Consider the following 11,247-nt stretch of genomic DNA (forward strand, 5'->3'; position numbering starts at 1 on the left):
GCTTATGTGAACTTGGAGTTTTACACAGTAAAAACAAAGTAGTGAACGTCACTACTAATTAGTAGTGAAACCTCTGCCACAATACTCACTATTTTTGTGTAGTGACGTTCACTACTTTTTTGTAGTGAACGTCACTACAAAAAAGTAGTGAACGTCACTACTAATTGTAGTGAACGTCACTACCAACTGTAGTGAACGTCACTACTAACTGTAGTGAACGTCACTACTTGCAGTGCCATTAGTAGTGAACTTCACTACTGTTTTACAGTGAACGTCACTACTTATTTGCGGTGATTTCACTACATCGCATTTGCATCCAGTTTATGCATTCATGCACCATAGAATTCCATTAAAAATAATACTGCATACAAGTAAAAATACATGTATACAAAATGTCAGTTTTTTTTTGTATAGGTGCATACATGTTAGTCCTTGTGAGAAGATTCTGCAGCAGCAAAGATGCATCAGATACTGTGCAGTGTATATTGCAAGTTGAACTGCAAGATATAACAATATAATACAAACTATGGTAGCTAAATAAAACTTACCAGCATAGCTACAATAGAGCAGATGTACAGGATTTATGCTGTGATAAAATAATTGTTGATATGTAATATGAGATAAACATATATGCACTTACCAACTATTGCACAACTGTGCGTAAGGGATGGGTGCATGGTATAACCATCTGATATGTTAGATCGGTTCCTATTAGTAACCACAGTATAGTGGTAGCAAATTGCTTCATTTGCTAGTCTTGCAGTATTCGCTATATCAAGAAACAAAGATCGTAAACAATCTCCAATGTAATAAGCTAAAGCATTTACCTGTTTAAAACTGCTACTGTACCAATGGAAAGTCATTATTACCTAAACTGCCAAACAACATTTTAACTGCAGAATGGTTGTTTAAAGCTACAAACCTTAAACAGTTGCAGACACACAGCAGTACCCCACAGGTATACACCACTGCAATGAATATCAATCAACTACTGCATGGAGAGAGAACCATCATTATTATAAATGAGAAAACATAATAAGTAGAGTTAACTTACAGTATGTGCGACCTAGCTCGGTCTCATGCAACCACAATCAGATCGTAGTAAAAGATCTGCGTGGGCACGGCAAGGTAAATACAAGAACAAAACTGACAAACATACATACATACAGAAAACAAAAAAAAAGTGATTAGCTAGTAGTGGTAAAAATGTGAAGCTCAGATATGTCAGAAAGCTAAAATACGTCAGTGTACACAATCCAGTTTGTAAGCCGCAACCGCCAGTCACACCATAAGTGTCAGTACTCCATCACTCAATTCAGTTACTATGTGCTATACCTTATGGTATATTAAAATGAAAGCCCCAAACTTCATCACCTCTCGGCTCTGGTACTACAGTGCCGGCGCCGGGAAATTGGCGGGCAGCCAACTTTGCTGGCTGGGGTAGTCTACGTGTGCAAAAGTGTAAAACAAATAATTACAATTTAAGACTTACTTTTCTGAATTGTTAACCACTTGACAGCTACTAGGTACGCCGAGAGGTACGCAGTGCTAAGCTGCCTAGCCTACTCAGTTGACTCGGGAGACCACTCTGCGGCCACCTGACCGCACGTCACAGTTACGAAACAGTCTCTAGTCAATAGAAAACAGAAGTAAAAGAACAATTATTAGTCTTCCACTTACACGACTTCTACAGCACGTAACTAAGTGAGCAACAATGTTACCAAGTAGATGACGTCATCAATTATATTTGGCATTATTTAGAGTTTCCTTGACATGATGCTACTCGAGGTGCTACCTCTGGTGCTACTGCTTAGTGAGGTGCTACCTCTGGTGCTACTGCTTAGTGCTCTGAAGATCTATAGTGTTTATCGTCTGTAATCAACCGTTCCTGATTAGTCTGTTTAAAATCGTAAGTAAACAAGCTGTAACTGTAAACACACATTTGAATTAATCGGCGTTAGCCAGCCCATGGATAGTATATTCTACGTACAATATACTGTCTATGGCCAGCCTTTCATAATTACGAAGGTTTTAAGATGTTATTACCAGGGCTAATAGCACTTTAAACTGACAAATTACCGGTGCTTTGACTGATTACCAGGGCTCTAACCCTGGTCATCGCCATCCCTGGTATGGCTATAGACCCTTCGCAGGTGAGCTGCTGCCATAGCAGCATCCGCCATCTTGGAGTACAACCAGTTTTGCAAACCTGATAGCATTACTTTTCATAAGAGTAAAACAATACCTAGGGCTGCTTCTCCTGCATTCCACAGCAAAGGTTGACCATGTAGGTTAAACGTACACTCTCCCCTATGTTATCAGCAGTGTTGGCTTGTTGTAATTACCCACCGAAAGTAATCAGTACAATTACAATTACTTTTTGAAACCAATCTAATAATTACAATTACTTCAGTATGTAAAATAATGATTAATAATTACAATTACTTTTCAATTACTACTGTACGTGTGGGGTTAGAGCTGGGTGATATACTGGTTTTGTTAATAATCTGTGATATTTAAGTCATACTGGTTTTGATACCGCCTGCTTCTTTTAATACCGCCTGCTTTTTTTAATACCACCGTACCATCTGGGCACTATGGTCTCCCTGTGGGCTTGTTTCATCCCGTATTTAGAAGGTAACCAGACACGTGACAATTAATGTTTGTAGGCAGGTGCTGATGTAGTCAGCTAACCAAACTATAAGTAAATAAGTTTGTTAGTGGTAGTTTGTACCTGAGGCTTGCTGAGCTACCGTGAGTATTTGGTGCTTTTGTTGTGGTAAATGGCAGTTACTTTAATACCAATAGCTTTTACATTAATACTGTGATACTTTTTATGGAAGGTATACCGTTTGCTATTTTTCAATACCGCCCAGCAGTAATTGGGATACAACAATAACTTACTTACAGTTCTCCAGCATTAATCTTAAGGTACGTCTATTAACTCTTCAAACTTTTTTGGTAATAGTCTACATGTATTTTGGTCTGAGAACATTGCCACTATGGTTGAATTCATACTCAAATGGTGCAAATGTTGCTGCTATTCTTTGCTATTGTACTTAAAATGGGGTATTTATTTGCTTTTATCTTCCAAAATTTTAAAGGGCTTTCATCCTTTGTAAACTCTGCGTCATCCAGATACATTTAAATGTTTCTCTACCATTGAACATTATGTACCCCATGGGTATCCCATACTGTACATAAAATGTTTAACTATATGGTCAACAAATACATGACATATAATTTCAATAATTTATTGTAGCTACATGGGCCACATGTTATACACATGGGATTGTGTACATAGTATAGTCAAGTTATGGATATATAGCATAGCTTTGATTACTTAAATTTAATTACATAATGATTATTGACTGAACAGCTAATTACAATTACAATTACCATTACATTTATGCTCAGTGAGCAATTACAATTATAATTACAATTACTTGAAAATTGCTAATGATTAGTAATTAATTACAATTACGATTACAATTACAACAAGCCTGGTTGGGAGTAACACGTTACATTAGTAACGCGTTATGTAATATTATTACTTTTGTGGTAACTAAGTAATATAACGAAATACGCTATAAAAACGAGTAATATAACTCAAGTTACTTTGCTTACAAATGTAACGCGTTACCTATGTAATATAGTTACTGTAATATTACGTAATATTATTACTACAAGTAACGAAGTTACTAATCTCGTTAGTTATCCTCTGAGTAGTGCCTAGCCACAACGAAGTAACGAAGCTACTGAATGAAGCTTATTCACCAGCTTCTTACTTACAACCAAGATTTGCACATTTTCCAATAACGCAATCATGTCACGTGATAAAGTGGTAGTTTCACACGTGACAGCTTAAGGCTGTGGACACAAAGTAATATAATATGTAATATTATTATAGTTACTTTATTTTATGAGTAATATGTAACTGTAACTAAATAGTTCAGTTGCAAGTAATATGTAATATGTAACTAGTTACTTTTACAAAGTAACTTGCCCAACACTGGCTATCAGGGTTGCAAATCAGGTTGTACTCCAAAATAGTGAATGTTGCTATGGCAACAGCTCACCTGCAAAGGGTCTATATGCTACTGACATTATTTATTGATGGCCCAGGGTCAGTAGTCTCTCACTATTATTATTATACATATATATATACTTGCATGGCCAGACTACTGACCTGGAAAATGAATTTATGGCATTCTTTTCTTTTCTGAACCCAATGACACATTGCGACTGTGCCAAAGTTTGTGGATGTGCAGACATTAATTAGGATACTAGCTGCCAGTCCACTGTGCCACCTGCAACTGTGGTCAATGTCAACCAGACCTCAATTAATATTTATGGAAAGGTTTGTCCTCACTATTGACTGATTTCATGTACTATTTATTCATGTGCTATTTTGGACATTTTGGGACCCAGAATTTTTATCCATTTTTTGCAGGTTTTCCTCTTTCAGAGGTAAAAAATGTATTAACCATAACTATTGAGACCAAAATTTTTGTTCTTCCCTTGTTATCTAAGAGTTCTTTAAAGGGTCAGAAATACTACTGAGATCATTTTGTGATAACTTTTTTATGGAGCTCACTCCAAAGACATCCTAAAGAGTACCGGTCTTGTAATGCCATTCCCAGAATATGAAGCCTCGACTTTGCAAGTGCTGGAAGATTTTCATTTCTGGTCAAGTTATTTTAATTCAGTTACTGTATAATGTGCCGGTTCCCATCCTGGTCCGGTTACTCTAGCATTCAAATCAGTAGCATGTTACAGAAAACAGGCTGTGCCAATCAGATTATGTTGTTGGTATTCACAATTTTTTTTAAGTTACATGCATTGATACTATAGAATTATCAAGGGTTAATAATAGCTCTTGGAATTATGTAATATGTTTTGTGAAGATATAATGGCTGCTTGTAGTCAACAATAGTGTGTTCTTTAAAAGGACAAAAGATGGAGGTAGAGGGCCATGTAGTTGGAGCTGATGTACTCGTGATGCCTAATCAATATAAAATCTATTTTTTTGGTTGTGCTTTTTGGTTGAGTTTGTTTAACCTATAACTATGCTTACTTCGTATGGTTGTTAAACATGCCATTCTTGCTGCCATTGCGATCTCATTGTTTAATTATCTTCCATAGTTGCAACTCTGTAATGCTATAGTGAGAGTGACCAGACCCTTCCTCTTTTTGTGAAGGAGTGGGTGCTGCCAGGGTAGTACTCTTGTGGAGCCCAGACATGATGCTGGACGGATGATGGGAAACTACATGGGGTAGCCTTATACAGAATCATCATGAAACTTAAGTGTGAGTGTTAGGTGTGTTCCTTCATAGATAATTAATGGTTACTCGGTATGTGACTGGATTTATGAAAGGGGTCTTCCATACACATCCAATTCTATGAACTCAGAAGTCCATAACTCACTGCTCAAGGAATGTATTAACTTGAAAATTTGTCCATCCACTAAACTATGTTAGTGCTCACTACTGTCCAATTTTGTAATCAATAGCCTTTTCAGTCTAAAGTTATGACAGACCTTTCAACCTGGAAGCAGATCTGGTTGTGAGAAAACCAGCCACCCATCCCCATGCAGCTGTGAATCCTACCATCTTTGTGCTGGGGCTCATGCACATAGCTACATTTGTTTTAACAAAAAAATGTTTTAAAAGGCACAACTAGCTAGCTATGTGAGTGCAGTACTGCTGTTTACTGCAGCTTATAATATCTCTATACTATAGTGTAGCCTACTATATGAGAAGAACCTACTATTTTGCTCCATCGTTGAATCACGTGATATCAGTCTTTCAACTCAGCTGATGTACTGGTTCACCAGTGATTCATTGTTGAAATCACCACCCATTTCTTGAGTGATCAGTATCCAGCTGTGGATTTAGTGTTCAGCACAGATTTTCCACACAAGTACACCTCACAACAACCAAAATTAAGTAATAAACATTTGTAATAACACAACTGGTAGGATTTCACCTAATTCTTCAGTGTGCTGAGTCTTTTCTCAAAGGATTTCACCTTTAAATAGGGCTCAGTTCATTGAGTTTGGTAGCAAAGTGACTTGATCGTGACATATTCAAAAGTATGGGAAACCGCCAAAATTTTCAGCTCAAAATACAGAGGCGCCCCACTATTCTAATTAACTGATCACATGATACGTTTTGGGGCTTAAATCAAGGAGATTTAGTGTGCCTTAGAAAATTTTATTGGAAATCGTGAGATCAACAAGTGGTCGTGATATGAAGGCTGAAATCGTGCGTCTCATGACCAAATTGTGATAGTTAAGAGGTCTGGTTATGAGTCATTAAATTTGGTAAATTAGATGTGTGTGGAAGACCCCTTTTCGCAAATCTGGTCACATATATGTTGTTTGTGGGCACTTGTTCTATAGTCTAAAGCTGGACAGAAAATACTCCACACACATGCACCTCCACCCAACATAGTTTCACATGCCCAGACTATCTATCTGTGTCAGCTACATATTCTCAACCAGGGAAATATCAACCCACCTTCACAAGTGAACTATTTCACACAGCCTGTTTGCCCCTACCTCACCCCGTATCAGTGGTAGTCGGGGAATAAACTGATAGGTGCATAACTCAAGGCAATACAGTATTTGTATTATAAATTAAAGCATAACAGTTAGACTCTGAAACATTGCATAATGCAAGGTTCTGGGTTACCATTTGCATGGCTTGCCTTTCAAGTCAAAATCAGGACTTGCAATTAGAGAAGCTTTACATTCTTATTGCCTGGCCAAGGTGGGGATTTGCATCACTGAAAATTATAGTTCCCCACCTACCGGGTAAGTACTGACAATGTAAACCCCGACCATGTCTCGACCTGCAAACCCTAGGAATACTCAGGCTAGAAGGGGATTTGTATGGTCGTGTGACATAATGAGCTAGTTTGAGTGGATTCTAGAAAGCACACATCTTTACTGTCTGAGTGAATTTCCTTAGCGAGTAATTTTTTCATCCCTAATAAATACAGAACAAGGCACATTTCACAAAATGTCTATGTTTCCAGATACATGTATATGATATATTGTTTTTCATTTACAGGCTCGTTCTGCCCGCTGCTGGATGAAAGATGAAAAGAAAAGCAGAAGCTGGTCAAAGATGTGTTTTTGTTACGTATGTACATTATACGTATACATATATTCCATTGTTAAACTTAACAGTACGTATAGTTGATGTTATATAATATTTTACATTTACCATTTTGATTACATGAATGTGAAAGTTTAGTGGTTTCATAAATGCAGGTATTTATATCATTTACGTACTAAAATTTATGAGTACAGTTTGACATCAGATTTGTCTAGTTTCCCCATGTCCAGAAAAGTAGTCAAAACTTTTTTACTTGGCTTACTACAGCCTAGTAGAATGTCTGCAAAGACTTCATTGACGTTCCTGCAGAAGTGCATATTGAACCTAATCAATGAACGAAAGTCCTTTGTGAAGTAAATCCTAGCTCCTTAGCATTGACAGCAGCATCCCATACCATATCCCCTGCAAATTTTCTAAAGGTTGTCGTGATCTTTCATGTGCAAACTCATAGTATCTTCTTATAAGCATCCTTTTCACATCAATAAATGGCTTCGGGTGGGAATCTTAATCCTCAAATTAGAAATTTATCAAATGTACTGTATAGTCCCTACCAATAGAAAATCTGAGGCTACAATACATGACTGCTGTTTTCCAGTGTTATCACATGCACACACACACCCACACTCACATATGTACAATCGGATATTTTGTTTGGTTTTGCTACATTTAGCCTATACTACTGTGAATACACAGCAAGTTTACATAGTTGTGGTGAAATATGCAGATGATACTTCTAGTGGACACTTTGTGACCATACTGTTATAAAGAGGTTGTCATTTTTCAGAGGTAACATTTTATTTAAAGAAGTCTATCAACCTGCAATTTTGGTTTATAGTCTGTTATGATACCTCAGAAACTGTCCTTTATATACCAATGTTAAATGTTACTGACAGTAACAGTGTTCTTGACATTAACAGTGTTCTTGACATGCTGTTATATTGATGTATAGTAAAAATTTATAATGTAGTGAAGGTCACTACTTTTTGTAGTGACCGTCACTACATTATGATTTCACTACAACGTAGTGAATTAAAATGTAGTGAAGGTCACTACTTTTTGTAGTGAACGTCACTACTTTTTGTAGTGAACGTCACTACATTATGATTTCACTACAACGTAGTGAATTAAAATGTAGTGAACGTCACTACATTGGTAGTGACCTTCACTACTTTGATAATTCACTACGTTGTAGTGAATCTAAAAGTACTGAACGTCACTACATAAAGTAGTGACGTTCACTACTTTGTTTTTACTGTGTACCCTCAGTGTGCACCATTGCTTGGTGTGTACCTGCCAATTACCTAAAATAAAGGATTATTATATTGGTTTTGTACACATCTGCAATTTATAGCTATGGTTTGTGCAATAATGAAATAATGAGATAACCCGCCCGCCCGCATGTGTTACTCTATGAGAAGTTGATGAGAAACAAGTTATCTCATTGTAGTGGCCTTAGCACAAACTGTGAACTGTTGATATATATTTAGCTGATGAATGGTTTGTTTATCTGTTACATGCAGTGGGCACGTGATATCTCGAACATATTGGAGTACAAGCCAAGTCTGAAGTGACCATCAACAGGAGGACCGGCCGAGAATAGTGTATAGCTGGAAAGACTGAGTGTTGTCAACTAAGGGACTCGAGTGTGGAGGGCTTCCGTGTATGTGCTAGGAATTTGAAGTTGGCTGTCAGTATGCTGTCTGAAAGTTAGTTTTACGAATAGGTTTATAGTTTCTATAAGCTGCATAAACAGCAATGTGTAGGTTTTAGCTAGTTAGATGCACAAAGCGCCTTTATATTATTGCCTAAGTAAAATGTGCTCTTAGGCTAAGAGCACATTTTGTGTATGCATCATTTTCGTTCAAACATGCATGGTCTAGGCAGGGGCGTACCAAGGGGGGTTTCCAGGGGTTCCAGGAAACCCCTTTGGATTTTACACACTACTTGAAACATTAAGAAATTGAAACTTTAAGTTTCCAGGATCTGGAATCTATCATGGAACAGGACACATTTTAAACTTTTATCTTAGTTAAATAATAGTTTCTAACATGATAGCAACACTTATAACAATTTTCTGAATTATGATTTTGGTGAAAAGATCGAGATACTCTAATAGAGTAGTCAGATAATATAAACTACTCTAATATAACAGTCACTTAGTTGTAGTGGAAACCCCTTTTCAAAATTCCTGCGTACGCCCCTGCTAGGGGAAACACCCAGGCCTTACCCTTAAGACATTTAATCTAAACCCCTTTCAAAAAAATCCTGGCTACGCCCCTGCTAATAACTTTTTGTACATTATGCTATGGCAATGCAATTTTCAGCTCTTAGTAAGCATTTAGTTGGCTTTATGATGCAAGTTACAGTATACAAAATATTCTGTTCCAGTACTGAGATATGACCTGCTAGGTGATGGGGTGTAGTTTGTGCCCACATGCCCTGTTTTCGCGGGCCTGGTCACCTATATACTTACCTACAAATAAAAGGAAAACTTGCTGACTTACTCAAAAGTTCAAAACCTTGTATAGGTCCATTCCTATGCTCCTCACATATATATCTATATCGCAGATATTTCAAATTGCAATAGGCTTTCACTGGCTACTGCTATACTACAGTCATTTTGAATAAAAAAAACCACAGCATAAAAGGTGAGGGTCCTGTGGTTCCAGGAATTTTATGACCATTTTTTGATACCATATGCATGCAGGGCCAGGCCAGCTACAAGGATAACTACCTTATTGTGAGAAGCACATGCATGCACAAACGTGTGAAGAATGTCAATCTGCATAGGGGTTTAAGGGCATGCTCCTCAGGGAAAATTTTGATTAGACCCCCCTCTAAAAATGAATTTAAGAATGATATCAACACTATCAACTTATATTGCTTGACCATAGATAATAGGTAAGGTATTATCTATGGCTTGACTGACATAGTTAGCTAGGTTTATGATTATGATTATATACTGAGTCGAGACAGCACAGCTGATAATTGACCCAGGTAATTACAAAAAAAAAACATTTAACACCTACATGCATACATAAAATTATTTATTGTGTGATGACAAGGTGGTTGGTAAAAATTTCTGTGGATTGCTCTTCAATAAAGTTGTTAGGTAAAGTGTTCCATTCTCTTAAAGTATTTGGAAAGAAAATTTTCTGATACGATACAGTGGAACTGACCGGGATGATAAATCGATGTTGATGAAGCTGTCTAGTTGGATACTGAGTTGGTAAGAAATAAGATGGTAGCTGTATGGAAGGAGTAAGCTGATGAACAATTTTGTGAAATTGGCTTAACCTATTAATATAATGTGTCTTCTCTCTTCTAGGGTTGGCCATTCAAGGAAGTTCAACATATCTGTCACACTACTGTACCAACTAAAATCAGAAAGGACCCATCTTGCAGCACGTCGTTGGATTTTTTTCTATGTCATATATTAAGTATTCATGATAAGGGTCCCAGACACAAGCTGCATACTCTAACAATGGTCTTATAATGGTAATGTAGGCATTTTGCTTGACATTACTACTACATTTACTTAAGTTGCGCCGAAGAAAATTTAAGGATCTGTTTGCTTTAATGTACATAGCTTGAATATGATGCGACCATTGCATGCTTTCATGAAAAATAAGTCCCAGGTATCGATGTTGTTCTGTTACTTGAAGAGTTTTGTCATTTAAATTATAGTCATAATTAATGAGAGATGTTGATCTTGTACACCTTAATACTACACATTTGTCAATGTTCAATTGCATCTGCCACTTTTTAGTCCAGTTAAGAATGGTACTGAGGTCTCTTTGAAGGCACAGTGAATCTTCTAAGGAATCAATTATCCTATACATAACGCAATCATCAGCAAATAGCTGAACAGTTGAGGAAATATTTTCATCAATGTCATTAATGTACAACAAAAACATGAGAGGTCCCAATACGGTTCCTTGTGGAACTCCAGACTTTACAGGTAGTTTACTTGACACATGATTTTCTAGAGTTACTTGTTGGTTTCTTTTAGTCAGCTATTGCTCTATCCATATAACAAGGTTACCAGTAATTCCATAGTGCTTTAGTTTGTTTAATAGCCGTCTATGTGGCACTTTATCAAAGGCTTTACAAAAATCTAAA

The 11,247-nt window shown here is 36.9% G+C and overlaps 3 long non-coding RNA genes across 5 annotated transcripts; 1 reads left to right on the forward strand and 2 right to left on the reverse strand.

Moving 5' to 3' along the window:
• Window positions 1-328: 328 nt before the first annotated feature.
• LOC136238691 (uncharacterized) lies at window positions 329-875 on the reverse strand. 2 transcript variants are annotated; one of them, XR_010693162.1, is made up of 4 exons: window positions 828-875; window positions 641-769; window positions 549-586; window positions 329-497 (listed from the first exon to the last, which is right to left on the reverse strand). It is a non-coding gene; the product is annotated as an uncharacterized lncRNA (long non-coding RNA). The 2 variants fall into 2 exon arrangements; XR_010693161.1 differs by lacking the exon at window positions 828-875 and having other exon boundaries at window positions 641-778.
• A 181-nt stretch (window positions 876-1,056) lies between these two features.
• Window positions 1,057-1,731, reverse strand: LOC136238692 (uncharacterized). 2 transcript variants are annotated; one of them, XR_010693164.1, is made up of 4 exons: window positions 1,681-1,731; window positions 1,493-1,629; window positions 1,336-1,445; window positions 1,057-1,110 (listed from the first exon to the last, which is right to left on the reverse strand). It is a non-coding gene; the product is annotated as an uncharacterized lncRNA (long non-coding RNA). The 2 variants fall into 2 exon arrangements; XR_010693163.1 differs by lacking the exon at window positions 1,057-1,110 and having other exon boundaries at window positions 1,117-1,445.
• Window positions 1,732-1,761: 30 nt separating this feature from the next.
• Window positions 1,762-7,270, forward strand: LOC136238690 (uncharacterized). The gene is made up of 3 exons (XR_010693160.1): window positions 1,762-1,909; window positions 5,146-5,310; window positions 7,078-7,270. It is a non-coding gene; the product is annotated as an uncharacterized lncRNA (long non-coding RNA).
• The last annotated feature ends 3,977 nt before the right edge of the window (window positions 7,271-11,247 follow it).

The sequence above is a fragment of the Dysidea avara genome, chromosome 11 (assembly GCF_963678975.1).
Source record: "Dysidea avara chromosome 11, odDysAvar1.4, whole genome shotgun sequence".
NCBI classification, from domain to species: Eukaryota; Metazoa; Porifera; class Demospongiae; order Dictyoceratida; family Dysideidae; genus Dysidea; species Dysidea avara.